Source organism: Ursus maritimus, unplaced genomic scaffold, assembly GCF_017311325.1.
Source record: "Ursus maritimus isolate PB19 unplaced genomic scaffold, ASM1731132v1 scaffold_23, whole genome shotgun sequence".
In the NCBI taxonomy this organism is placed as follows: domain Eukaryota; kingdom Metazoa; phylum Chordata; class Mammalia; order Carnivora; family Ursidae; genus Ursus; species Ursus maritimus.
Genome location: NW_024424786.1, coordinates 6,540,078 through 6,565,782, shown reverse-complemented (window position 1 = coordinate 6,565,782; position 25,705 = coordinate 6,540,078). Strand labels below are relative to the sequence as shown.

The 25,705-nt window shown below is 48.8% G+C and overlaps 1 protein-coding gene across 6 annotated transcripts in view; it reads left to right on the top strand.

The window, feature by feature from the left end:
* The window catches only part of SERGEF (secretion regulating guanine nucleotide exchange factor), a 217,453-nt gene that overhangs the window by 174,480 nt on the left and 17,268 nt on the right, over positions 1-25,705 (top strand). For 2 of the 6 annotated variants that reach the window (XR_005837068.1, XR_005837066.1), the window contains 2 exons: positions 14,092-14,232; positions 15,764-15,900. The exons of 3 other annotated variants lie outside the window; for them this stretch is intronic. The gene's annotated coding sequence lies outside the window, so the exon portion shown is untranslated. Of the gene's footprint in view, positions 1-14,091; positions 14,233-15,763; positions 15,901-25,705 lie in introns of those variants that run through there. One more of the 6 variants, XR_005837067.1, reaches the window with a different exon arrangement.

The window sequence follows — 25,705 nt, the reverse complement described above, 5'->3', positions numbered from 1 at the left end:
GTGATATGTGATTTGGACCTTGAAAAATGTAGGGATCGTCCACATTGAAATCGGTGTGGTAGGTTTTCCAAAATAATGACAAAAGCACTGAGGAAGCAGAAAACTCCAGGCATGTTTAAGAAATGGAAATACTTCACTTTGACTCTAACAAAGGGAACATAAAAGGGAATAATGCTTTTTAAGAAGTTGGGGCCTCTCTGAGTCAGTTCAGGCTGCTCTAACAAGATACTATAGACTGGGTGGCTTAAACAAACCTTTATTTGTCATGGTTTTGGAGACTTGAAGTTCAGGATCAGGGTGCCAGTATGGTCAGGTTCTTGGTGAGAGCCCTCCTTCTGGTTCACAGATGGCCATCTTCCTGCCGTGTCCTCACATGGTGGAGAGCAGAGAGCGAGGAAGCAAGCTTTCTTTTGTGTCTCTTCTTATACGGGCACTAAGCCCATCACAAGGGCTCCGCTCTCATGACCTAGTCACCTCCCACAGGCCCACCTGCAAACACCGTCACGCTGGGGATTAGAGTTTCAACGTATGAATTCTGGGGGGACACAAACACGCAGGGCATGGTAGGGCCAGATCACGGAGGGCTCCCTTAAGTGTTCCAGGGTGAGGCAATTGTATATTTAATTCTACAGGCAATAAGGTGTCACTAATGGTTTTTAAGCAGGAATATGCATAAAATCCTAGGGTTGAAAAGGACTTTGGAGATGAGCCAGTGCAGCCCTTTGCCTCACACGTAAAGACCAAATCCCAAAAACGGAAGTTAGCAACCCAAGGTCAGGCAGCTAGTTGATGACGGAGCTGGAGCTGGAGGTAGGGCCAGAATCAGATCTTCTGGATTCAGATACAGTGGTCTTTTCCACTCCAAGATGAGATCTGTGCTCGGGAGATTCATGAGTCGTTCTGGTGGAGGTAGATTGAGGGAAAGGGAAGGGCGACAGGGAAAGCCTGGGGAGGCTTTTATATAAAGTTCCGAGGAACGGAAGCACCCGGGGTCTTTAATCAGGGTCATGGCAGTGGGTGATGAGAAGGGGCTGATGGGAGAGACAAGGCAGAGGTCCAGTCAGCAGGGTGTGCGTGTGGAAGGCAAACAAGAGGGAGACTTCTGCTTGTCCTCCTTTGGTTTCTGTTCTTTACCGGATTGTACCATTGGGTTCCTTTTGGTAAGCTACCTTGAAGTGAGAAAGAAGGGGTACAAATCCAAAATAAATATATCCAACAAATTCAGTATTTCCTAAGTTGAGCCTTTTTGTAATTTTTTTCTCTTCTCTTCTCTTCCTTTCTTTCCTTTCCTTTTTTTTTTTTTTTTTTTGGTCCCTGTTGCCTAGAGGGTCTGGTTGTTTTCCAGAACCTGGCCTTCTAGGTCTTACATCTTCAGGAATATGATCCATTTCCCAGCTACCACTCTGGCTTCATGGTTTTACAGGTGGGATATGGGAACTGCCATCATCATCTGAGCGTCTCTGGTTTTAGGTTTCCTGCCAGGCCCTGTGAAGATGCAATCTTGTGTGACTTGCGTCCTATCCCATGACTCTAGGTTTGGAACCAAAGCGAAACAACCTTCAGCGGAGACTGAGCTCTAGAATATGCCAGGTACCTGGCCTGAGGAAGGCCCTAGGGTGAGCTCTAGTCATCTGGGGGCCTGGCCCCAGGTCTGTAGACCCCTTGCCGCAGAACCTGGAGAACATTAAAATGCAGATTCCTGGGCTCTATCTTATACCTACTGAATCAGAATCTCTGGGGGCAGGAGGCCAGGACTCTTTTTTTTTTTTTCCTTCAGGACTTTATTTTTGACAAGTGTCCCCAAGTGATTCTTATCAACCTAAAGTTTGAGACTCTGCCTTAGATCACTTAATTTTTTTTTCTGGGCTTCAGTTTCCTTGTTTGAAAATGGAGAAATTATGTATTCAATTATTATGAAAATAGAAAAGCACTTTGGAAAAATGCTAAAAGCTTTTATAAAAATTATAACATATAATTACCATATATATTACTAAGCTGACAATCTTAGGATCAAGAAAGTTTGAGACATTTCTCAAAAATACACTGAAAACTGGTAAAAGGTCTGAGTACTCACACTTGGAGCATATATGTTTACCGAGAGAATGAATATATGAGTGAATACCTCCAGGAAAGATAAACCTTGAAGCAAAGTCATTAAGCTTTCTCTTTAATATCCTCCACCTCATGCATTCAAATCATCATTCACTGGGTGCCTAATCCATGCCTAGTATGTGTCAGTGCGCTGTGCCAGGCTGAGAATATGGAGATAAGTAAGAAGTGGTCCCTGACCTCAAAGAGTTGGAGATCGATATGGGAATGAGCATTCAGTTACAGTTCAAGACCGGCTCTGGGGATGGGGTGGGTGGGGTAGAGAGGTGGTCATTAGTACTTTGGGAACAAGAGCAGGAACCAGCTGTCAGGGAAGCTGTCACCAAGGAAGTGTCACCAAGGAGGTGACCCTGGAGCGGTGTCTTGAACACAAGTGTGATTGTTCCAAGAAGAAAAGCCTCTTTCATAGTCCTTTCCACTGGCTTCCTTATTCCGTTCCATCAAACTCTCTCATCAGTTTCCTCCCCACCTCCCCCATCAAACCAGTCTCAGGGACTCAGTGGTCTTGGCTGCTTCCTCCTTCACCCTCCCAAATCCTGCCTTCAGTGTAAGCCAAAGCTTTGGTTTGGGGTTTTAAACAATGCCTTTTTGTGTGTGGAGAGGTGCTGTTTACATTGTTACCCCACAAGTTTTCATCTGAAGTGATTTTAAGTTCTTTTGGAGATTTGTTTGTAAATTCGCCTTTTACATCAGCCAGCTGATGTATTGTGCTTTGTTGGTTAGTTTTTTTGTTTGTTTGTTTTTGTTTTTTTGGTTTTTTTTTTTTGCGGGGAAGAGGATTGGTGACAAGTGATTTTCCCCAACCCTTGTTATTTTACTAAATAATCGGTATTTGGCTTACCTGTAAAGAATCAAGGATTAATACATAGTCTAAGTTGAGTTGTAGAATGACCTTCTTTGCATTTTAAGGTAGAACACCAGAGAAGGAATCAGAGCTTAAACTGACATAGCCCTTCACCCAGTGCCCAGACCGTGGATGTCCTTTCTATTCAAACACTGATCCACAAACCAGCAGCCTTGGCCTTGGTCATTAGAAATGCAGAACCTCAGGCCCTAGCTGAGATCTGCTAGGTCAGAATCTATATTTTAGTAAGATTCCTTGGCAATTCATCTGCCCATTCGAGTTTAAAAGAGACTATGAACCTAGTGATTTATCCCCATTGATTAAGACACTAATGTCTGGAGAGACTGAGGAACTTACCCAAGTTCACATAACAAGCAGCAGAATCAGGACTCAAGCCCTGTTCTGTCCAGTTCCAAGTTTAGTGCTCTGTCTCCTGTACAGGTGAGCTTCTTTGCGCCATATTAATTAAAGAGCTCTTCTTCAGTGGTTACTGGTCACTGAAGAGTGGGGACAATGACACTTTCTCAAGGTACAAATGTATCTTCTTGAGAGCTGCAGGGGACAAGGAGAGTCCAAGGGGAGCTCACATACTGAGTTTTGACTTTATGCCAGGCACTTGGACAAGTCTGCATGACAGGTAGCCTTGTCTCCCTTTTACAGATAGCAAGAACCCTTCACATTTTCCTGCGTGTACCCCACCTGTAGGGACTCTTAACAAGGCAGGAGTTGGAGGTGATATTTAAAGGTCTGATACGAGGACTTCCTGGGGCAGAGGTCAAGGCCTCAGAGATGTTGTGAGCATTTGTTTTCATCCTTAAAGATCCTCTTCCTGTGTGAGGCCAGCCTCTTCCTTGACTTAGTCAGGTTTGGTGTCTTCCCACTCTTTCCAAAGTCAGGAATTCAGGCTTCGGTCACTTGGAACTCCTCTTGATTTATGAACAACTCTGTCTCATAGAGTAAAAGAGGTTTTCCCAAAGAGGAAAAAATAGCTTAAAAGAAGGCCTTGAAGAATCAAGATGACAAAATGTATTATTTATAAGGGCCTAAAATAAGTGCCGGATCTTCCACTCAAAGTGAGCAGGCGACAGCCAAGCGCCGTTGTGGAGTGGAGCCCAGCCGACTCCCGCTCGAGCCACGTGGCAGGGCTGGTCAGCCCTGGCTCTGCTCAGTAATTCAGGGCTCCTTGCTCCTGCTGCCGATACACGGTGGCCGTGTAGCTCCTGTGAACGGGTCCCCATTACAAATGAGTACCACAGATCAGCTAAATGAGATTCTTGAAAGAGAATGGGAGAAACGCAGTGAGAGTCTCTGGATTGGTGGGAATGAACACCCCCCCACACACACAGACCATTTATAAGATTATATTGAGTTCCTGATTTAATAACGCCAGGATACAGGTATGTACTGGGAGTCAGGAGGCCGGGCAGGACTGGAGCAGATGCGGAGTATCTCAGCATTGCCTTCGCTGGCCCCTGGTTCCACCATGGCGCGTGTGGCTGCCGGTGATGCTGTCCATGCAGAGGAGGCCCAACTGCATCCAAGAAACAGCCACTTCTAGCTCCGATCTTTTTTACTCAAGGCCTGGCTCATCGTTCCTGAAGAACTTAATAATTTCTCTGTTTTCTTTTAAGAGAATGTATACAAACACCTCTCTTACAAAACGCTCTCCTGCTTTTGGAAGCAAACTCGGGGTCAGCAAGTCTACATTTTGGCCAGTATGGAAGAAACAGAGTCAGTGTCTAGGAGTCTCTGATCAACAGCCAGCATTATGGAAAACCCATTTTCCTGTCACTCATCCCTTGACTCTGCCATAATGCCTTTGTCTGGGTGCTTGTGATACTGACTTAGACCTGAGGACCTTTTCCCAAACCCATTTGTCCATAGAGGGCAAGATTTGGTGGCCGGAAGGAGGTCACTGAAAAACAGAAGGTGATGCCAGGGGACTTCTGAGGACACCCAAGGCAGTCATGAGATTATGTGCTGGCTTTAGACTGATAACGACTTTGCTTTTACCAACAGAACAGTGGACTGGGATTTGAAGAGAAGCCATCGCCTTCAGAACCTCTCACCTGTCTCTAATTCCTTCCTCTGCTTCATCTTCTTCCTTCCTCTTCCTCTTCCAAATTTCTCTTCTGGGATGTGAAGGCTACACTTGAGAGAGCTGGAGGGAAATGCTTTCAGTAGCTCTTGCTATATCTGGAGATTGCTTTGTGTTCTCTGTTGGCTGATGGCCTCCTCCACAGCCATGGGAGCTAGCTGTGGTCCATGGGTCCTGATACAGTCCCCTGGTAGCGTCAACCTGGTATTTCTGCTGCTTCTAATCTCAAAGGTCTTCCAGGTTCCTCTTACTAGAATGGTTACCCCTGGAGTGCAGGACACCTATGCAATAGGGTTGGGTTCACCTGCATGCCCTGGCAGTGCAGGGAGCCTTCAAGAAGATGGACATCTGACCTTCCTATACCCCACACCCCGATTCAGAACAATAAGATTAAAAGAAATCATTAGCATTTTAAAATCCAGGTGTCTATTCAGTATTTGAGTGAGAGGCAGCATGGTATAAAAGGACATGGTATTTTGAACTGGTTTGTTTTATATCCCATCTCCACTGCTTTCTAGTTGTATGATCCTGGGCTGGTCACCTGATCTCTCTAAGCAAGAAATGCCTCGAAGAGCCCTACTGAAAGATAAAGATAATGCAGATAAAGTGGCTACATACATGATGTGCTTGATAATAAGCAGGCAATATCATGATTCTGAAAACCAGAGGTTTCCAAACTTTTGCCTGAAGAATACCTGAGTTCTTTCATGTGCTGTCTATCATATATGGATTTTGGACCACTCACCACCATGGTTACTCTATTTATTATTATTATTACTATTACTGTTAGAACTTTTATTGTGGTAAAAACTGCACAGAACAAAACTTACCATTTTAATCATTTTCAGTGTACACTTCAGTGGCATTAAGTACATTGACATCGTTGTGCACCTGTCACCATTATCCATCTCCAGACCTTTGTCATCTTCCCATACTGAAATTCTACCCATTGAACAATGACTCCCCATCCCCCGTTTCTGCTCTGGTCACTCTCTTTTTCAATAGCATGCTCCAAATTCTTCACTGTCTTTCTTCCCATTTCATGGGAGTTGGAAAGGGGCTCTTGGTAGGGTTTTCCCTGAGTTCTCCAAACTCCCGCGGGGGAGCCTGGGAGTTAAAGGTCTGTGCCATTTGCTGCAAACTTTGGGGATTGCAAACGGTTACAAAATAGATGTCAATACAGCTGCTTTGCATGGGATGGATCTGCGAAGAGCCTTCCAAGGACTGGTACATTTCTTCTAAAAATACCCAAGGATGTGGCTTGGCGTCGCTTTGGGGAGAAACCAACAGTTTTTAAATTCTTCAATAGCATCTACCTCCTGGTGAAGATTAAATGAAAGAACTCATGTCATGTGTATAGTACAGCGCCTGGCACAGATAAGACCTGTCTGGGCGGGCTCTTGTTACTGTTACTGCACTCTGGCGGAGCTATTATGTATAATGTTTTGGTATTTAATCCCCACAATAGATGGATATCATCTTCATTTTACATGAAGCAGCTAAGGCTCTGAGCTGTTAACACCCCCCAAATTACCGAGCTTATCAGTAGTGAGTAGCAGAGTGGGGATTCAAACCTATACCCTTTCTCTCATAAGATGCCACCCGTCGTGGCATACCAAGAAAGGAGCTCTGTGGGTGAGTCATATTGACTTCATTCTCGATAGTTCATCTTTCCACCTACCCTGGCCTTTCTCCGGACTCCTGTCTTCTTGCTATTTCTTCATAAAGTCATGTGCCTAATGCCCAAGCTTCAGAGCATTCTGGATTTACCAGTCCCCAGTCTCTGCACCATTTCAAAGTGATCACTCACAGTCTTAATAAGCTCTCTGCTCTAGAAAAAAACACTGAAACCATGCTGCTTCCAGAAGAAGAGACACTAGAGATCACTCTCCCTTCGTGTGGGCACAATGGAAAGGCCGTCTGTAAGCCAGGGAAGAGGTGTCACCAGAAACCAGCCATAGCGGCATGTTGATTTTGGATTCCTAGCTTCCAGAAATGTGAGAAAGTACATTTCTGTTCTTGAAGCCGCCCAGTCTGTAGTATTTGTCATGGCAGCCTGAGGAGATTGAGAGACTCCTATATGAGAAGTCCTGGTGATATTCAGTCCAGGGCTGGTGTAGCAGCTGAATAAATAGCGATCTCTCTATTTCACTTTCCTTAGTGCAGGCTTTCTTCTTCAAGGTTTCTCGTGGTCTAATATAGCTGCTAGAGTTCTGGCTGTCACATGCATATTCAGGCAGGAGGCAGGTAGATGGAAAGAGGACGAAAGGTAGCCCTGTTAAGGCACTTTCCCTCAGGTGGTACCCAGCAGGGCCCACCTACACCTTCTTGGCCAGAACCTAGTTACATAGCCACACCTGGTCGTAATGAAGGCTGGGAAATTAGTCTTTTAGCTGGACACATAGCTTCCCTGGATGAAATCTGGGGAGATGGATCTTGGGTCGATAACCAGTAGTCTCTGCCTCAGGAAGCATGAGCACTTTGGGGAAAGAGCAGTGTGGAAATGAGCTTCTCAGTCACGAGAACCGTCCCACTTCTCAGAGCCTGTGAGCCACCACCGGTACCCTGAGCAAGATACAAGAGGAGATGGGTCTTGCTGTCCACAGGGTAGCCCGTGCCTCTGCTTGGCTGGAGGGAATGGCTCAGTTTGCTCTCAGCTGTCTTCCCAACCTTTTCTTCCCCACCCACCGACACCGTGTCCCTAGCCCCATTCCCCGAATATACCTGCACTCACCTGCCTTTCAGTTCCCTTTACCTGAACTATGCCCTCTGCCCTTTGACACCCTAATATCTTATCCATCCTTTCAGGCCCACCCAAACATTTCCTACTGGAAGCACATGCAGAATGTTCCCTATCCTATATTCCTGTGCACTTTGCCTATGTGTATATTTTAATATTCATCATGAGCTACTTGCTATTAAGAATTATGCAGGATATTATCTACTTTTGCGTATGTTTGGAAGTTTGTGTAATAAGCTTTTCATGTGTGCCTGCCCCAAGGGCAGGGATGGCATCATCTTGTTGCCATACTACCAGAATTTTACAAGCATTATTGGGCATCTACTAAATGTCAGGCATTCTGCTTGACCCTAGGGTTATAGCAATGGGCAAAACTGTCCCTGACCTCATGATGCCTGCTAACCGTGGGGACACAGGGAGTAGCAGTTGTCAACAAATTGATAAATACATAAAACATTGATAAATATGTAATTGCAAATTGTGAGAAATAGTGTCAAGGAAAAAACAGGATGCAATGAGAGATAAACGGGGGGGGGGGCATGTTGTAGGTGGTATGTCACATAGACCAGATTTTAATCCTTGCTCTCCTATACAGAATAATTCCACATAATTTATGTAGATACTCCTCTGTGAAGGAGTTGGAACTTAACTTTCCATTCCCTAAGTGTGGGCTCTGCTCAGTGATTTCTTCCAAAGAGTAGACAGGGGACGGCTGGTAGAAGGAAGCAGAACTTTACAGTGAAGAAACCCAGCGAACGTTACTGAGGCCAGGTGATCGCAGTTAACAGTATGAGGGATAAATTGTGTTGATATTATGTACCTTGGATATGACGCAATGAGGAGGGCACTTCACCTCTGTGAATCCCAGCCTAACCATGAGTAAAAGGTCAGGAAAAAACAAACTAAGGGACATCCTACAAAATACCTGGCTAGTAATTCTAAAACGGTCAAGGCCAGCAAGCACAGGGAAAGTCAGAAGAACTGTAATGGACCCGAGGAGCCTAAGGAGGCATGACCTCTAAGTCTTCCGTGGTGTCCCAGAGGGCATCCTGGAGTAGAAGGACGGTAGGGGAAAAACTCAGGGAATCTAACAGAATGTGGCATTTAGTGAATAATAGTGGTCCCTTCGTTGTGACAGAGATGCCACACGGTCCCATAAGATGTTACTAAGAAGGCCCCCCTATTTGGGGAGAGGCATTTGGGAGCTGTACTATCTTTTCAATTTCTCTGTAAATCTAACACTATTCTAAAATTAGAACTTGATTAAAATAAGTCCCTGTTCTCCTGCTCCCTGACTATATGAGTTGGGCGAGTCCCCACACCCCTCTGGGTTCGGTTCAGCTGCAGAATGGGGGTGATGGCACCCTCACTGCAGGATTGAGAAAAGGCTTCAGTGCGACAGTGTGTGGCAGGCTTCGGAAGCGGTGCGCCCACATTATTGCTCCGCACGCAGGTTCCCCGCCTGCCCCTGCAGTTCCTCGCAGAGAGGCACTCCAGAGGCTTCCCCAGAGGCTGCTGTCCCTGTGGCACCCAGCATGGCACTGCCCCCGCCCCGCCCCGCCCAAGAGCCTTTCTAGCCAGATTTCTATGCAGGAAACTTCTCCCTCACCTCTCCTGACAGCTTGCTCGGAGGGACCAAGACTGAATTTTTATTTTCATATTTCACTTGATTTTTCCCCCTTGAATTTGGTGTTTCTCTTCAGGAATCAGCATATGATTCAAACTGCCAGTTCTAAATTTAGTATTGCCTGTGATACGGAGAATGCATTTAGTGCTGCCTGGGATATGTATTTGGAAATAATGGTTTTATTTATCTACATCCAGTAATTCTGACTGCCTGCTGGGTTCTTTCAGGAAAGAGTTTGTCATCTCCTTTCCTCCTAATGATGAAATGTTGCCTGCTCAGGTCCCAGAAGCCCAGCCCGAGCCAGAGGCTGGTGACTTGAGTCTCTGTTTAATTAAACAGTATCATCCCCAGGATTCTGCAGTCATGGGTTCTCTCCAAGGCTTCTGTTTAGAAGGAACTTGGAAACAAGGTCTAGAAAGGACTGAAGGACTCTTTGGAGCCTGTAGGCTTATTTCTGGGTACCGACATGATAAAATTTGCCCCTTTTTCCGAGAGCCGCCCCTTCAGTGCTAGAATATATGAAAGGAGGAAGTATCTCCTTTGGGCGCTGAGGATGTAGAAGTAAATCACATATAGCCCCTGCCCTCTGAGAACTACAGCTCATTCACTTATTCGAACAAACGGATTGAGCCTTTACCATGTTCCTGATACCATGCTAATCATTAGGGTAGAGTAGTGCCCTCATCAGACAAAAGTCCACTCCCCCAGAAGCCTGTGTTCTTGTACATGTGGTCTGTATGGCTCCGACAGAAAGCAGGAGAGAAGGGGTGGTATGTGATAAGTTCGGAAGATAGGTGGTGTTCATTTCCCAGGACTGCAGTAAGAAGTACCACAGCCTGAGGGGCTTGCAACAGAAATTCATTCTCTCACCGTTGGGTCTGAAAACAAGGTGTCAGCAGGGCTGTGCTCCCTCCAGAGGCTCTGGGAGAGCACCCGTCCTTGCCTTTTCTGTCTTCTGGTGGCTCCAGGCGCTCTTGGGCTTGTGGCTGCAGAACTCCCTTCTCTGCTTCCTCTTCACATTGCCTTCCCCTGTGTCTGTGTCTCCAGTGTGACTCTTATAAGGACACTTGTCATTGGATTTAGGGCCCACCACGATGATCCCAGACGATTTCCTCTCAAGGCCCTTCATGTAGTCACACAGTTACATCAGCAAAGACTCTAGGGGAAAGCACGTTCTTTGCTTCTTCCAGCTTCCCATGGCTGCTGGCATTCCTTGACTTGTGGCCCTATCACCCCAGTCTTCGCCTCCAAGGTCACATTGCCTCCTCCTCTGTTCTCTGTGTGTCAGAGGCCCCTCTGCCTTTCTCTTAAGAGGACACTTGTGGTGCTTAGGGTCCCCGCAAATAATCCAGGACAGTTTTCTTGTCTCAAGATCTTAACTTAATCACATCTATTAAGACTCTTTTTCCAAATAAGGACACATTCACAGGTCCTGGCGGGTTAAGATGTGGGCATATCTTTTGGAGGGCCACTGTTTAACCCAGCACACAGTGCAAGGCTATACAGCCTCTGGATATTCTCCCCGTGAGATTGGTTGTGTTCCCATTTTGCACCTGAGGACATTAAGGTTCAGAGAAAGTAAGTGCTTTACCCGAAGGCATTCAAAAAGGAAGTATCAGAATCAGGGATGGATACCAGGAGATGTCTGACTTTGAAACCCATTCTTTTCATCCCGTGGCTCCTGACCAGCCAGATTTTGAGGCTTCTGTCCTTTGGTTTAAAACACAAGTGGCCATGGGAAGCCCATATCCAGCTCTACCAGCATTAAGATCTGGTGGGAACTAGTCTTAGCTGGGAGACCACTGCTGAGAGCAGGCTGCAGTGGAGATGGACAGGAAGTTTGGGGGATGGACAGGAAGTTTGGGGGAGGGACGGGAAGGTGGGGCTGAGGGCTCTAATGAAGAAGGGGTGCCTCGAGCCAGGCTTGGGGCGGGGGTAACTACTAAATGAGGGAAATAGCACCTAGAGGAGAAGTGCATGCTTTGCCATCTCCGAGGTTTACACCATGCCTTCTCTGTGCTCGCCTGTGGCTGGGGAAACCTGGCCAGAGACTCTGGTACAGGCTGGGGGCAGGGGGCTGGAGGGGGCTCTCTGGTTATGTCAGCCAAGCCCCCTGCATTTCCTGAGCACTGCTGTGAGGGAGGTCCTGGGAACTCAGAGATGGATACTATGTTGTCCTTACCCTGGAGGTAGCGTGGCAAAGGAGAAAAATGTGGAGGGTGAAATCCCGCGCTGCCTCTCTTTCACCGTGTGACCGCGGACCAGGTGTACTTTACCTTTCCAAGCCTGTTTTCTTGTCTGGAAAAAATATGGATTTTTTTTTTTTTGAGATACAAAGCAGATAAAAATGAGACGGGACTAGCACAGCCCAGAATATAATAGAGGCCATCAGTGTTACTTCCATTGCATCAGAAAGCTCACTTTCTGGGCCAGAGCAGTGGTTCATAAACTGTAAGCTCTGGCACTTAGAATCCAGTGTATAGAAAAGGTCCCCAGATCACTATATAGACCTATAAGCAGCATTGCTTTTAAATATATAGAGATGGTATCATATTGACTCGGATGCAGTTACATTTAAAAGCTTTACTGAACTCGTAGTGACTTCTTATTTTACGTGTTGCTTTGATCTGTGTGTCTGGAAAGATCCTGAAGTTCTCTGATACTGAAGAGGGGTCCTCATACTCAAATATGTTGGCCAGCACAGCAGTAGCTTGGGACATGGAGCTCTAAACTGACCAATCAGATGGCATGTGAGCCGTGCTCTTACAGAGCGATGTTTGGGTTCTACAGAAGCAGAGAGGAAAGCTGGACAAGCTGCCTGGAGAGATCCGGGGAGGAGGAAGAGGGGATACTTAGACTAGGCCTTCAAAGATGACTTGGAATTTGTCTCATTTGGGGAGCGGGTGTTGCAGGTAGAGAGAACAGCAGGTTAAAAGCCACAGAGTCTGGGTGCTGAGGACTAAGGTTTGGGGGAGCAGAGGGGAAAGGCCAGAAAAGGAGGTGGGAGCTGGTTCAGGGCCGGGCCTGAAGGCCGTGCTAGTGGGTTTAAGATCACCATAGGCAGAGGAACCAAGGAAGGGTTTGAAGGAGAGCCGTAACAATGTTAGATTGGCCTTTTAGAACGATTACCGCCTTGATGGGGAGTGGAGCTCAGGAGGCCTGTGAGTAGGAGGGATGTCGGGGAGAAGGCGCGGAGCTCACAGCAGAGCGGGGAAGCACGAGGGTTCGGAGCACCACAGCCTGGGTCTCAGTCGCACCTCTGCTCCCTGCCAGCTGAGTGATCCAAGTACCCCGTCTCTCTGTCCCTCCATCTCCTTTCTGTATAGTGGCCATAATAACGTATCTGCCTCAGAGGACTCTTGGGAGGATTGAATAAGCAAATGCACTTCACGGGACACTCAGTCTTAAAAAGGAAGGCTATTCTGACGCACGCTACAACACGGACGTACCTCGAGGGCGTCATGCACAGTGACACGAGCCAGTCACAAAGGGCAAATGCTGTGTGACTCCGCTCCTAGCAGGTACTGAGAGCAGGCACACTCAGACAGAAACTAGGGTGGTGGGTGGCAGGCGCTGAGGAGGGGGAGAAGTGGGAAGTTATTATTTAACGAGTACAGAGTTTCATTGCGGGAAGACACAAAGGCGTGGTGACGGTGGCACAGGGTGAGTGTACTTCATCCCGCTGAGCTGTGTGCACTGACACATGGATGAAAGGGCAAACTTTATGTCAGGTATGTTTTAGCACAGTTTTCCAAAAAAGAATAAGAAAGAAATGCACTTCAAGCGCATGTGAGCTAATATTATTGTGCTAGGTAAGTGATGATGAGGGCCGACATTAGGACAGCAAAAATGAGGATGGAGAAGAGGAAACAGCATCTCGATCTTTTTAGGCAGATCCCATAGGGCTGGGTGACCGGGAGCTACGGGGATCAGACAGAACCACAACAGCTACTAGGACTCCACAGAGCCAGGCCACACACCCCCAGCAGAGCCGCTCTGAGGACCCATGAATTTCTGCGGTTTGTCCTGCAGGGGCAGAGGGCCAGAGCCAGCTGGTGCTGAGTCACCCACTGGGTCTGGTGCCGCCAAAGGCCCATCTCTGTACCCATCTCCCAGACAACAGCAGCTGCCACATCCCAGGCATGGGTGCTCAAGGCTCTGCAAAGGAATTAGCCTCAGTCCCTCAAAATTGAAACCCAGCGATCTTACCACGATGGCCTCTCCTCCTTCCCTTTGATCATTCAAGTTCAAGCATGGAATTTCCATTCCTACGTTTTATGGAAACCTTACAGAAACCAAAGCCGGGGAGGTCCATGCCGCCTCAGCCCCGTAGGAGAGGGCTGAGCTGACAAGGAAAGGCCTGAGGTGCCCCACCAATCTGGGGAGCCTGTTGGGCCTTTGTAGGGAGGCAGATGGTGTGGCAGTAAAGCTTCCAGGCTCAAGCCAGAGGGTGTAGGTTCACGACTCAGCCATGCCACTAACTAATTATGTGACAGTGAACAAGCATTAACCTCTCTGAGCCTCAGTTTCCTTAATGATAAAGGGGAGGTAGCAGAATGTGATACATACATATAGAGCGTTTTCTTTCTCTGCTGTAAAATTTCATACTTCTTTTTTTTCTCATAACCACCCTGAAAGGAAGAATTTCTTTGTTTGCTTTTTTTGTTTTATAGGTAAGAAAATTGAAACTCTTAGAGATTACGAAACTTGGCCTAAATCCGCACAGGAAGTCGGTAGTAGCTCTGGGTCCCTCTAAGCCTTTGCCCTTCCACTGGAGACTCTGCTTCCTGTGTCTCACTCAGTCTCGGAAACAAGTAGGTTCATGTATGAGACTACTCCTAGAGCAGCACCTGGGTAGAGTGGACATCCAGAAAGCTATAACCATGTGTTGTTCAGAACAATAACAGTTAAGTGTGTGCCTGGTCACAGGAATGAGGCTCTCCTAGGCCTTCTTTCCATCTAAGGGAAGGAGAGAATTTTATATATATAATCTTTATATATAAAGTGCCTTGGAAACCTCCTCATTCAAAGTCAGCTGCTGAAAGAACCTTCCTGCTAGCAGTGGACAGCCATTCCTGGTTCTGTGGCCTTTCAACCCAGAGGATAAATGAAGTCAGCTGGCCTCCCTGAATTCAACCTGGAGTAATTGCAACACAATCCTTACCAGGGAGAGTTTGAGAAGGGATGCAACCTCTGGGTTGAATACTCGATTTGTCTCTTATTAGCTGTGAGATCTTAGTCGAGTGCGCAAACCTCAATTTCCTCAATTAATAAAACTAACCTGGCAGAGTTGTTTGGATTAAAGGCTATAGAGCCAGAGTACCTGGTTTTGAATCCCAGCTCTGCCACGTACTAGTTATATAAGTCATTTACTCTCTCTGCACCTTGATTTTCTTGTCTGTAAAATGGGTATAATGAAAGGGTTATGGTGAAGATCGATTAGTGAGTTAATGCATGTGAGGTGCTCAAAGTAGTGCTTAGTCCATCGTACATGCTAGTTGTTATTACACTAGCTTTTGCCTTTCCCTGGAGTTCTGGCTGATGGTGACCATAAGCTCTAGCGGCTACTGTAAACATGCATGTGACTATTTTCTGGGGGGAGGAAGGGGTGCACAGTAGTAACACCAGCCACAGAGGAAGGGTGGGATCCCTGGTCTTTGAAAAGACACAGAAAACAATGCACAAAACAAAGCTTGGCAGGCTTCCTAAGGGAAAGTAATACTTTTCCTGGTCCTCGAAGGAGGACCCTTTGGTCTATAATGGGTAAGGGCACTTCTCTATTTCAGATTTCATCTGAGAGGTGAATATGCTTGTCACCACATTCCAGGCCATCATCGGAGGAGGAAGTAGGACCCCTAGACCGGAGCTCCGAAGTGAAAGGATTGGCCTAGGCAGAAGGCAGAGTTGATTCTGGATCTCCTGACTTGGGTCACAAGGGCAGCAAGGCTCTGTAGGACAGATTACCCAACCAGGGTGTGAAGACCAAGATCCCCTGGGACGGGGTGGGGGGTAGGGGCTGGCCAAGCTTGGGCTGGCAGGAGCCAGTGTTGGGACCACACAGTCACCTCTCCCTTCAGCCAGTGTGTCAAACACAATCATTTCTTCTGTGTGCCTTAACATGTCAGGAAGTACTGCTCTGGGAGGCTGTGCCTTTGAGACAGTAAGCAAGACAGTGACCAAGTGGGAACTGCGGGAAGTTCAAATGACAGGAAGCAAAGACTGCTGCAGATGTATGTCCCAACCCCTTGGAGGGAGAGAGGCGATATCAAAGGGTCAGAAACCTCATCTTGGCAGCCCTGCCTGTCTGTAGATGTGTTTTAAATTGCTGGGATTCTTTCTTTTCAGTGCCGCTAGCATTTAGTAAACTTCTGCAAACCCTGTGCTGCCTCTGCTGTGCTAATGGGAACTGAGGAAAGAGGTTCGTCCATCCTTGGGCTAACGTCGTTCAGGGGAAGAATTCCCGTGCTTCCCCGGAGACAGTGGTGAGTGGCCTGTGGTGGGGAAGGGGCAGCCCGAGGACGCCCAGGAGAAGCTGCTTGCTCCGTCACCACCCCAGGGAATACAGTCCCTTAGGGCCTGTTGTTCAAGCAGAGAACACAGCCCACCTGCTTCCCACCAGGAGTCAGATGGAAATGGTCTCCAGGCTGGATTTGCCTTCAGGAAGAAGACCACTCATAGGTTAACAAAATCCGTGTCTTCCCCGGACACTCAGAGCTCAGCTTTAAAGGCAATGAGACCCTGGAGTACTGATGCAGACCCAAATTCCAAATCAGATACAAATCCCAGGGCATAATGGAGAGCCTAGAGACCATGTTTTACAAAAGCAGGTTGTGCTGCTTGAATGAGCAAACCTATTCATACCCCCAGTTCTGGTTGGCATTAACTGCGTCGCCATGGAGAAGAACTCAGGAATCAGCAATAGTATTTGGGAGGAATTCTTGTCCTGGCTTTCTTCAGAGAAATTCTACTCCCTCAGGCCCTGTGATGAAATTGGTAAAGCATGGGCTTTGGGGTCTCTCTTACCAAGTGACTCAACTCTCTGGACCTCGGGTTCCTTACCTGTAAGCAAACATCAGAACAGCAAAACCTCCTCTCAGGTCGTTAGGAGGATTACATGAAGTAAGCTAGATGAAAACACCCAGTCTCACACGTGTTCATGTATTGATTGGGGTTCTCCAAGAAAAACAGAACCAATAGGGCCGATCGATCTCTAGCTATCTATTTATCTAGACTTATTTTAAAGAATTGTCTCACATGATCATGGAAGCTGCTAAGTCTGAAATCTTTGGGGCAAGCCCTGCTGGAGATTTAGGTTAGAGTAGATGTCGCAGTCCTGAATCCAAAGGCCGGAAACTCAGACAGGGTTTCTGTGTTGCAGCCTTGAGGCAGGATTCCTTCTTCAGGAAACATCAGTCTTGTTGGATAAGGCCCACCACAATTGATTGTAAATGTTAATCATGTCTCCAAAAAAATACCTTTACAGCAATATCTAGACTGGTGTTTAACCAAACAACTGGTCACCGTAAGCTAGCCAGGGTGGCACAGAGTTAACCATTACACCATGAAAGGGCTAGGGTTCTCAACAAAAACATTCCCTTCACTCTCTTTCTCCCTCCTTTTCAAAGTCATTGCTGAGGTCTGAAGAGGCTTCACTTGGTGACATCTCTGGCATGTGGGCCTGGAAGCTGTTAGAATCTGGGCAGTGAGACCCGTGTGTCCCTCCTGTCTCTCTGAGATCTGTTTCTGCTGACTTCACACCCTAGGGAATCGGTGTCCCTGCTTCCTGAGTCAAGTGCTGGAGCAGCCTTCACGGTTTTCCATTAAAGTCTGCAGTCGGAGCCATACCAGTTTTCCTCTGTGTGCTGTCCAGGCTCTTCCCAATCCGCTTCTCCGGAACCTGCAGTGTAGCATTCCTTATGTTTGTTCTTGGGTTGGATTGGGAGACCTGGGCAAGACTGTTTGACCTGCCAGGACGGCCTTTCTGGTGCGGGGCAAGTTAGCACGGGCGGAGAGACTGCGAGGAAAGGCTTACTGGGCGAGTGAGAGTTAACTCCCTGCCTAGAACGTTTCAGGTGGCATTCTGCCTGGAAGTAGAGAGCTGGACTCCATTCCATCTCGAGATTTATACTCCTCAGGTGATCCAAAGTGCTTCTCAGTGTGATGGAATGTGGAATTGCTTTTGCCAAAGAATGCCGGGATGGGACTTCTAAGGCAGCATAGGGTTAGGGGAAAAGCTCCGGACCAGGAATTAGACCTGGACCCTGCTTTGCCACTTCCTCCCTGTGTGATCGTGGACAAGTCACTTCCTGAATTGAGGCCTCAGCTTCTTTTTTTACCAAATCTTGGAAAAAGCTCTTAGCTTAATCTGCACTTAGCAAAATCCACTCCACCTTAGCTTTGCTTAGTTACCATCTTACCGCTTTATTTTATTTAAGATTTTATTTACTAAGAGAGTATGTGTGTAGGGGGGTGGGCAGAGGCAGAGGGAGAGGGAGAGAATCTCAAGCAGATTCTGTGCTGCGTGCAGAGCCGGATGCAGGGCTCAGTCTTAGGACCCTGAGATCATAACCTGAGCCAAAACCAAGAGTCGGACACTGAACCCACCTGCCTTGTAGCTTTTAGAGTCATCTTCACAATTTGTCATCTCTGCTCCTCACGCCAATCTTAGGAGGTAGGCAGGATATAAGTACAGAAATGGACTGTTCCCATTCTGTAGATGAGGGTCAAAGAGATTAAATGACTTGCCTAAATTCGCACAGACAGGAGGCGATATAGCTAGCATTGAACCCAGCTTGTTCGGGGTATCCTTTCAAATACGGTAATGTCTACAGAACTGTAAAGGAGAGCACACGGTGAGGAGACAGAAAGCCAGTGGGGGGACCCAGCGGGAAGGACAGCAGCATCAGAGAGGGGGTGGTACCGCCGTCATGCTCCCAAAGCACCCGAGGCTTTGGACGATCAAGCTCGTCTCAGTGGACACTAGAAGGAGGGTTAGTCTCCAGCTCCTCAAATTAAAATGTTTTCTCGTGCTGTTGATTCAATTCAGAAAACATTTATTGAGGCTTTATCACAGACCAGGCTCTCTACTGGGGGGAGGGGGCCAGAATAAGGCAGCAGAAGTAGAATGCAAAGTAGACTGTCTTGTCGACTTCTGCAAGCAGAAGTATAATGAAAAGTTTTATATTTGAAAGGTAAACACCAGGCTTTGGATTTACACTGGAAGGTGCGTGCGATTGAGTCATCCTGGGGAGATGAAGGCAAATACAGCTGAGCCCTGAAGGATGAAGCAGGATTTGACCATCAGGAGACAGAAGGAGGAAAGGGGTCTCTGCCCTGCTCTTCCTCCTCGGCCCCCTGCGGCAGCCCCCGCTGCTGCCGTGCGACCGGAAGCCGGCTGCCACTGCCCGTTTGCTGTAGGAGCTGGCCGGCCCCAGCCCCGGAGGAGCCTCTACCCTTGCTTGTCAGATTTGACGCAGTGCCTAAAGCATATAGTGCAAAGCAAGGGAGCCCGTGCCGGGCAGCTCTTGGAAGAGTACCCAGGAGGAGAGGAGGCATGGGGGCCCTTGGCAGGGGAATGGGCGGCCTGGAAGGAGGTACCTTTTTTCGTGATTGTGCCTACCCCTCCTAGGGGCCTGGGAGGCTGAGCTATTACTTTGCGTGTGCAATGTTAGACTCAGAGTGTTTTGTGTCTTTATTTTAAAACTGGCTTCTCAGTCTCCTGTGCAGTTTTCTGTCAGCTTGTTGCCATGGAGAAGTCGGTTGGGGCTGGAAGCTCTTGTCCCTCTCTGTGTCAGCATTTTTGGACCCGCCAGCTGCCTCGTGTCCCTCTACAGATGGAGGGGGCGCAGGACCCCACTGGGTGGGCAGGCCCTTTCTCTGCAGGGACTGGGGCTGCATCTCGATTCCCTGTGGGGTAGGAGTTTCATTCATCTGTGTACTGACTCAGCAGCTCTGTCGTGCCTGCCTCTGTGGGCCAGGCATGGCGCTGTGCTCCGCGAGCACCAAGATGACTGTGGCCCGGGGGGCACACACATCGTCAGGCAGGACCCTGCCGGCCAGTTCTTTCTCACCATCCCTTTCTTGTCTGTTCCTCAACCTCATTCTTTCTTAGAATTTAAAGGACTGTGTGTGCTTTTCCTCCAACCTTTATCACTGCTCATTTAGAATCTCCCTGGGAGTTTCCTACCAGTCTCCGCGCTTCTGGATCTCATTTCCTCTCTGTGTCTCCAGCACCAGGCTCGGGATCTCAGACAAAAGAGGGGCTCCTCCAGAAGGTATCTGTCCAATGAAATCCATTCTCAGACTCTCAGGGTGTCTGTCTGTCCTGTCTTTCTTCCTCTCTTCTGGGCCTAGAGGCAGCGTGGCTGGCAGCATGAACCAGTGGAAAAAGGAAGGACTTTGGAACCAGGTCAGTCTGCGCTTGAGTTTTGGCACCACCTTTTTCTAGCTGTATGATCTCAAGCAAGTGGCTTCTTCCCTTGGAGCCTTAGTCAAACCTAGTACTTTTCTTTAAACCCAAATCGTCTGTCAGTCAGTAATTGAGTTTGGACGTTTTAAAAATCAGAGTAGGGGGGCGCCTGGGTGGCACAGCGGTTAAGCGTCTGCCTTCGGCTCAGGGCGTGATCCCGGCGTTGTGGGATCGAGCCCCACATCAGGCTCCTCTGCTATGAGCCTGCTTCCTCCTCTCCCACTCCCCCTGCTTGTGTTCCCTCTCTCGCTGGCTGTCTCTATCTCTGTCGAATAAATAAATAAAAAATCTTTAAAAAAAAAAAAAATCAGAGTAGGAAGTACTGGTGGCCATTTACCCCTACTGGGCCCTGTCCTTCCACACCCATGTGGGACCCAGTTGAGAAAAGGTTTGGAGCTGCGTTCTGGCTGTGACCCTGAGGTGTGGTATGACATGATCAATTCTCTTTTCTTTCCAAGACCTCAGTTTTCCCGTTTGAAAAATTCAGGAATTGGATTAGGTGATCTTGAGGAGTTCTTTTCACTCTAAAAACCTGAAGATTCAGCTTTAAAAGGAAAATCTTCCCACAGCTGGTATGACCATCACCGCCAGAGCCCCCAGGTCGGAGGTTGGCCTCAGCATGGCCCCTTCTGCCAGCCTCTCAAGCTACTCTCCCAGGAAGCTCTGGGCTGGAACTCTGTGTTGGTTGCAGAACTTTCTTTAGGATGTCATAGTCCTTTTGAATGCATCGTCTCTGTCCCACCCCAATCTAGAGACTAGGCTTGGCTTGTATCCCAGAACAGTGAAGAATTGCTGGAAGGAGGAGTTTTTTCCTTCTTCACCTGTGTCTTGCTTTTCTTCAGGACCTGTTGCCTTCCTGAGCCTTTGGCTAGTGAGGATTGTATTTCTTGAGCTGCCTGCAAGCCAGGGCTCTGCGCCAGTGCAGAAGAGATACAGGAGGCATTTCCCCCACAATGTCATACATGGACCCCAATCTGTGTTATGGATAGGTGAAACAGAGCAGAGCCATAAAGTTCATGAGAGGCTTGTCCAGGGAGTTCACCTAGTCCTAGTCCTCTGCCTTGGGCAAGTTCTTCCCTTCTCCAGTGCCCAGTGTCCTCCTCAGTCGCGTTGAGAGGGTTGGGCCAGTGATCTCAAAGTTCCTTTCCTGCTCTGGAACTTCTTTTCGAAGTGCTGTAGCTCGGCTCAGGGAAGGAATGCTCGTTGTAGACTTTCTAGGGGAAGGAGGACTGGAGCCAAGCCTTGAAGGCTAGACGAGGATTTGGACTGGCCCAGGAGAGATGGATAAGGCCTTCCTGACTGGAGGAAGTGGAAGGAGCGTGTGTGAGCACAGTCAGAGACTGTAGAGCGTGGGGGAGGGTGCAGCAGGGTGGAAAGCCCTCCTGATCAAGGCAGACGGTTCATGTGGCTCGCGAGGGGTGAGAGCAGTCCCGGAGGAGGTAGCTCTTGCCGTCCCTCTGAGAGCCCTCACCCCCAGGGCCGTGGGGCAGCCGCGGTCCCTGCGGACAGAGAAGCAAACAACGCGGGTTAAAACCAGGCCCCTCCCTAACGGGGGACCCCAGTCTGATGCTTCTTGTGACAGAAAGACCTCCAACCAAGAAGGGACATGGGTCAAAGCTAGGAGAGGACACCCCCCCAGGTCCCTTCCTTCTCGCTTCAGCCAGCAGGTTCTTGGTTGGTAGGATCAGGGCAGAGTGTAGAAGAGTAAGTCTGCCCCAGAGAGCTGCCCTGCTGTCATGCTTTGTTCTTCCCCGAATGCTTTCTTGAAGTCAGGGTGACGGGAGGGGTATTTTGACTGTGTCCTTGGGAGTGGATTCTAGATCCATCTATGAGGCTTACGAATCAAAGAGTGTCACATCCTAGACCTCGCTGTGACCTCCATCCTCCCAGTCCTCTGGTTCAGGCTGACTCCTGTCACCCTTCCGAACCCGCAGCTTCACGATGCCAGGCCCTCTTGGTCCCGCCTCCTTGCTTTCTCTCCCGCCGGCTGTCTTCTTCATCCCACTGCTTCTGAGAGACAGTATGGGCTTCGCTCATGCTCTTCCCCCTGAACTTTGCCTCTGCCTCCAAGCAGATCTTCCTGCAGCCCCTCCTCCGCGTTCAGTCCAAGTGCTCCCTCAGTGTTATCCACCGTGACGACAACGACAATGATGATGACAGTTATTATCCAGATTTTCTTTCTGAAGCACAGCTCTGATTCTGCTACTCCCTTGCTCAAAAGTCTTAGTGGCTTCCAATGGCTGCTGGATAAAGTCCAAAATCTGTAGTCAGGCATTTTGAGGATTATATTTCCTGAGCCATCTGCAGTGATATGCCCCCTACCTATCCTTCCAAATTTATTTCCTTCTACTGCCTTTTGCACTGCCTCTCCTTCCACCAGACCGAGCTACCACCACTAGCTCTACAAGCTCACTCTACTCCTGCTTGGAAGGCCCTTCCTCCCCCTCTCTTAACTTTTCTTTTTTCGTCGGGATGTCTCCTCTGACCACCTAGACTACATACTCGTTGATGGTTCATTCTGTATCCCTTATAGCATCTACCAAAGTAAACTCACATGGTTTTGGGGGGAGGGTGAGTGACTAGAAAGACCTAGTTTAGCCCCCTGTTTTTGAGCAAGCTTGAAATTAGGGGAAGCTCAGTCATCAAGGCCTGTCCAGAAGGGCCTCGATCCTATGCAATTCCTTGAGGGGATCTGGAAGTTACCCAGTGTCTGTGGGCACATACTCAGCCAGCAAGCTCCACATGCTCGTGCCGCCTCTCTGCTGCATACAAGCAAATTGGCAGAAGAGGGTAGAAACCCAGGAGAACCATACTAGCTATGGACTTGGCTCTTGCTAGGTCAGGATAGGGATCAACCATCCGAGGTGTAGGGGCTGTATGATCCTGGGAATGTATCCTGGAGGGGTTGTTTGGGGTCCTTCAGCAGGAAGGTAAGGGGTCTGAGAGCAGGAATCTTAAAGTAATTATTGCGGGGCATTCAGATTCCAAGGGGATCCAGCTAGATATCAACTTGGGGGACAGATACAAGGTTCAGGTCCTGAGGTGGTGAGATGGCAACAGAGGTAGGCAGAGTGTCAGAGTCCTGCCCATCCAGCTACAGTGAGCTCAGACCCTCTAGCCTCAGCAGTCCTCAGTTTAGGGGTCACTAGGCCTTTGGCTGGGCATTCCCTGGGGCGGTCAGCAGGGAGGCTGTCAAAGGGAAATGGGCTCCCTTTCTGGTCAGGATTGGCTTGGAAACAGGCATGACCTCAATTTGGAGACACCTTCCTCTGGTCTTCGGTTCCCTGAGGCAGGCAGAACAGGGGGAGGCAATGGCTGACATTTTGCCAGGCCTGGAGGTGAGTTCTGTCTCTCCTCCTGGTTCGCAGTCTGGCTTACCAGGCCCTTGCCTCCATTTCAGACTCAGGCCATGATCTAGCCACCTCTGGGCCACTGTTGGGAAAAGTCAGTCTCAGGCTGATACTCACTGCCTGTAAATGGCGTGGAATTAGGCTAATCAGTGACTCTTAATTCCCCAACAAATGCAAGTGCTGTGCTAATTGCCAGGGTCCATGCAGGCAGATCCCTGGCTGGCAGCATCAAACAAGAGAAGTGGTAATTTGGGGGCTGGAGTGGGGGAGGGCCTGCTTTGTTGGCTGAGCCAGTTAAAAACCGTATCACCCCGAGTGAGCCGTAGTGCAGAGAGCCGGACTCTGGCGTCCTTATCAGCCAACAGCCACTTGAGTGGCCCACAAGTGTGCTCGCAAGAGCTGAACCTCAACACCAGTGGAGCAGTTTCTTGTCCATTAATGGGATTCTTTTTGGCTCATCAAGGAAGATTCCACCAGCAGCCTGGCATGGCACTGCCAGGGCAGCTCATGGGGGATAAAGCATCCCGAACCTTAGTGTGCTGTTACCATGGCAACGTGGCATTCCAGACTCTCCAGGCAACCTTCCTGGCATCTGCTGCTGTGAACGATTCAGATGGAGAAGGGCCACTGCTCTTTCTCCAGTAGAGACAGAGCAAATTGTGAAGACAGGGAGCCATGCACTGAGGACCAGATCTTAAAGGAAAATGCTGTTCCATTGGTATGGGGGCTTCTGGTGAAATGGTATTTAAGTAGTTAAAGCTATCCATTCTGTCTGTTCTAGTCTGTCCGGGAGAGCCGCAGGATCAGGAGAGACCTCCCAGAGGAAAGAAGTGAGAGGAAATGGGGAAGAGTAGGGGGAGTAGTATGAACAAAGGCCGGGCCGGGAAGGCAGATGGAGAGAGTAGATGGGGTGGGCAGTTAGGTTTGGTGGGAGAAAAGATACTGGTAGAGGTGGACAGGTGTCAGCCTTGTCTCTCCAAAACTTGCTGCTCTGAGCCCTAGGCAAAGGCCTGACGGTGGCCTCACTCCACCCAGACAATGGGGGGAGGACACTCTGCCTTCCTTTCCTGAGGCGTGGGGACTGGTCTCTGCCCCTCACACCTTACTTCAGGGGGCCATTTCTTCTTCACTGTCTTGGCTCACAAGTGTTCGCCTTATCTCTTGTACCTGCTAGCATCATTGAACCTCTGCGTTTCATAGGCATACTGAGATCCAGAGAGGAAGATGCTTGCCTGAGGTATCCGAGATACAGAGGCCATGGAATACAGGAGTTAAGAACTTCAAATTTGGAGACAGACTGACCTGGTTTGAGTCCTGGTTCCACCATTCAGTTTCCAGGGGAGCCTGAGCCTCAGCTTCTTCAGGGGTGAAATAGGGATCCTGAACATGGCTGCCCACCGCGGTATGACAGGTGTGAACTGAGAGAGTGGAAATAGTTCTACGGGATTCCCGGAATGTCGTTGAGTGCTCAGGAAATGTTGGTTAGTAAGAGATTGGGAATTCCTTAAGAAATGGGGACTCTTCCTCATCTTCGCTCCTTCCTCCTTCTCTTTCCTCGTACACGTGAGCACCTCGGTAGCCTGCGTCTGAGTTGATAGAAGGGTGTTTGTGGATTGGATGACCGCTCAGAGTGAAGAACTGCCCATGTTGGCGGGCTCTCCACTCCCGTCAGGTGTGTTCGGCTTTGGTGCTGTTTGGGCTCCCCACGCCTGGAGTCAGGCAGGCCCAGGGTCCTGTGCTGCTCAGCCCACAGAGGGAAGTGACTTGCCCGTTCGGGTCCCGGATGCAGCTGCCCTGTGGCCCAGGACTTGTACTTCCCAGGATTGTTGGTTTCTTGAAGGACACAAATAGATTCTGTCAACCTTTGGGCACGATATATGGTGTAAATGGTAATGAATAGCTTTAGAGTACACAAAAGGTTTGCATTCCCTCACACGAACCTCACTGTAGCATGGGATTGTCAGGAGTACTCTCCCCGAGTTCAGGAGGACGTGCCCAAGGCTTAGTACCAGGGAGCGGATGGTCCGGAGACACACGGCAGGAAGAGCTGGAGCAGGGGCATGGCCCCATCTTCCGACTTCAGCTCTGGTGACCCACCAGATGAAAGCTCTTTGGGTCCATGTTTCTTCCATGGGACTGAGAGCCCTGGGATGCGATCCCAGTGAGGTGAGGAGCTCTGAGCTTGGAGTCAAGATGCCATGATTTTGGTCATGACCCCGTCACTTCCAAGGGTGCAGTTCCTAAGTGAGCACCTCTCTTCTAGACACGCTCGTCCCCTGATCTTTCTGCTCTGGGTTTATAGTGGGGCTGAGGGTGCTTTGGAAAGTCTGAAACTCCAGTTGGGTGACTAGGGAGAGGGACATTGTTTTCAGCAACGGCCTCTCCATGTGCCACCTCGAGCCCAGCAAGTCTGCAGCCTTTTAGCACATCTGGACGTGCTCTGAAATGACAGACAGCCTGGGTGTGTTG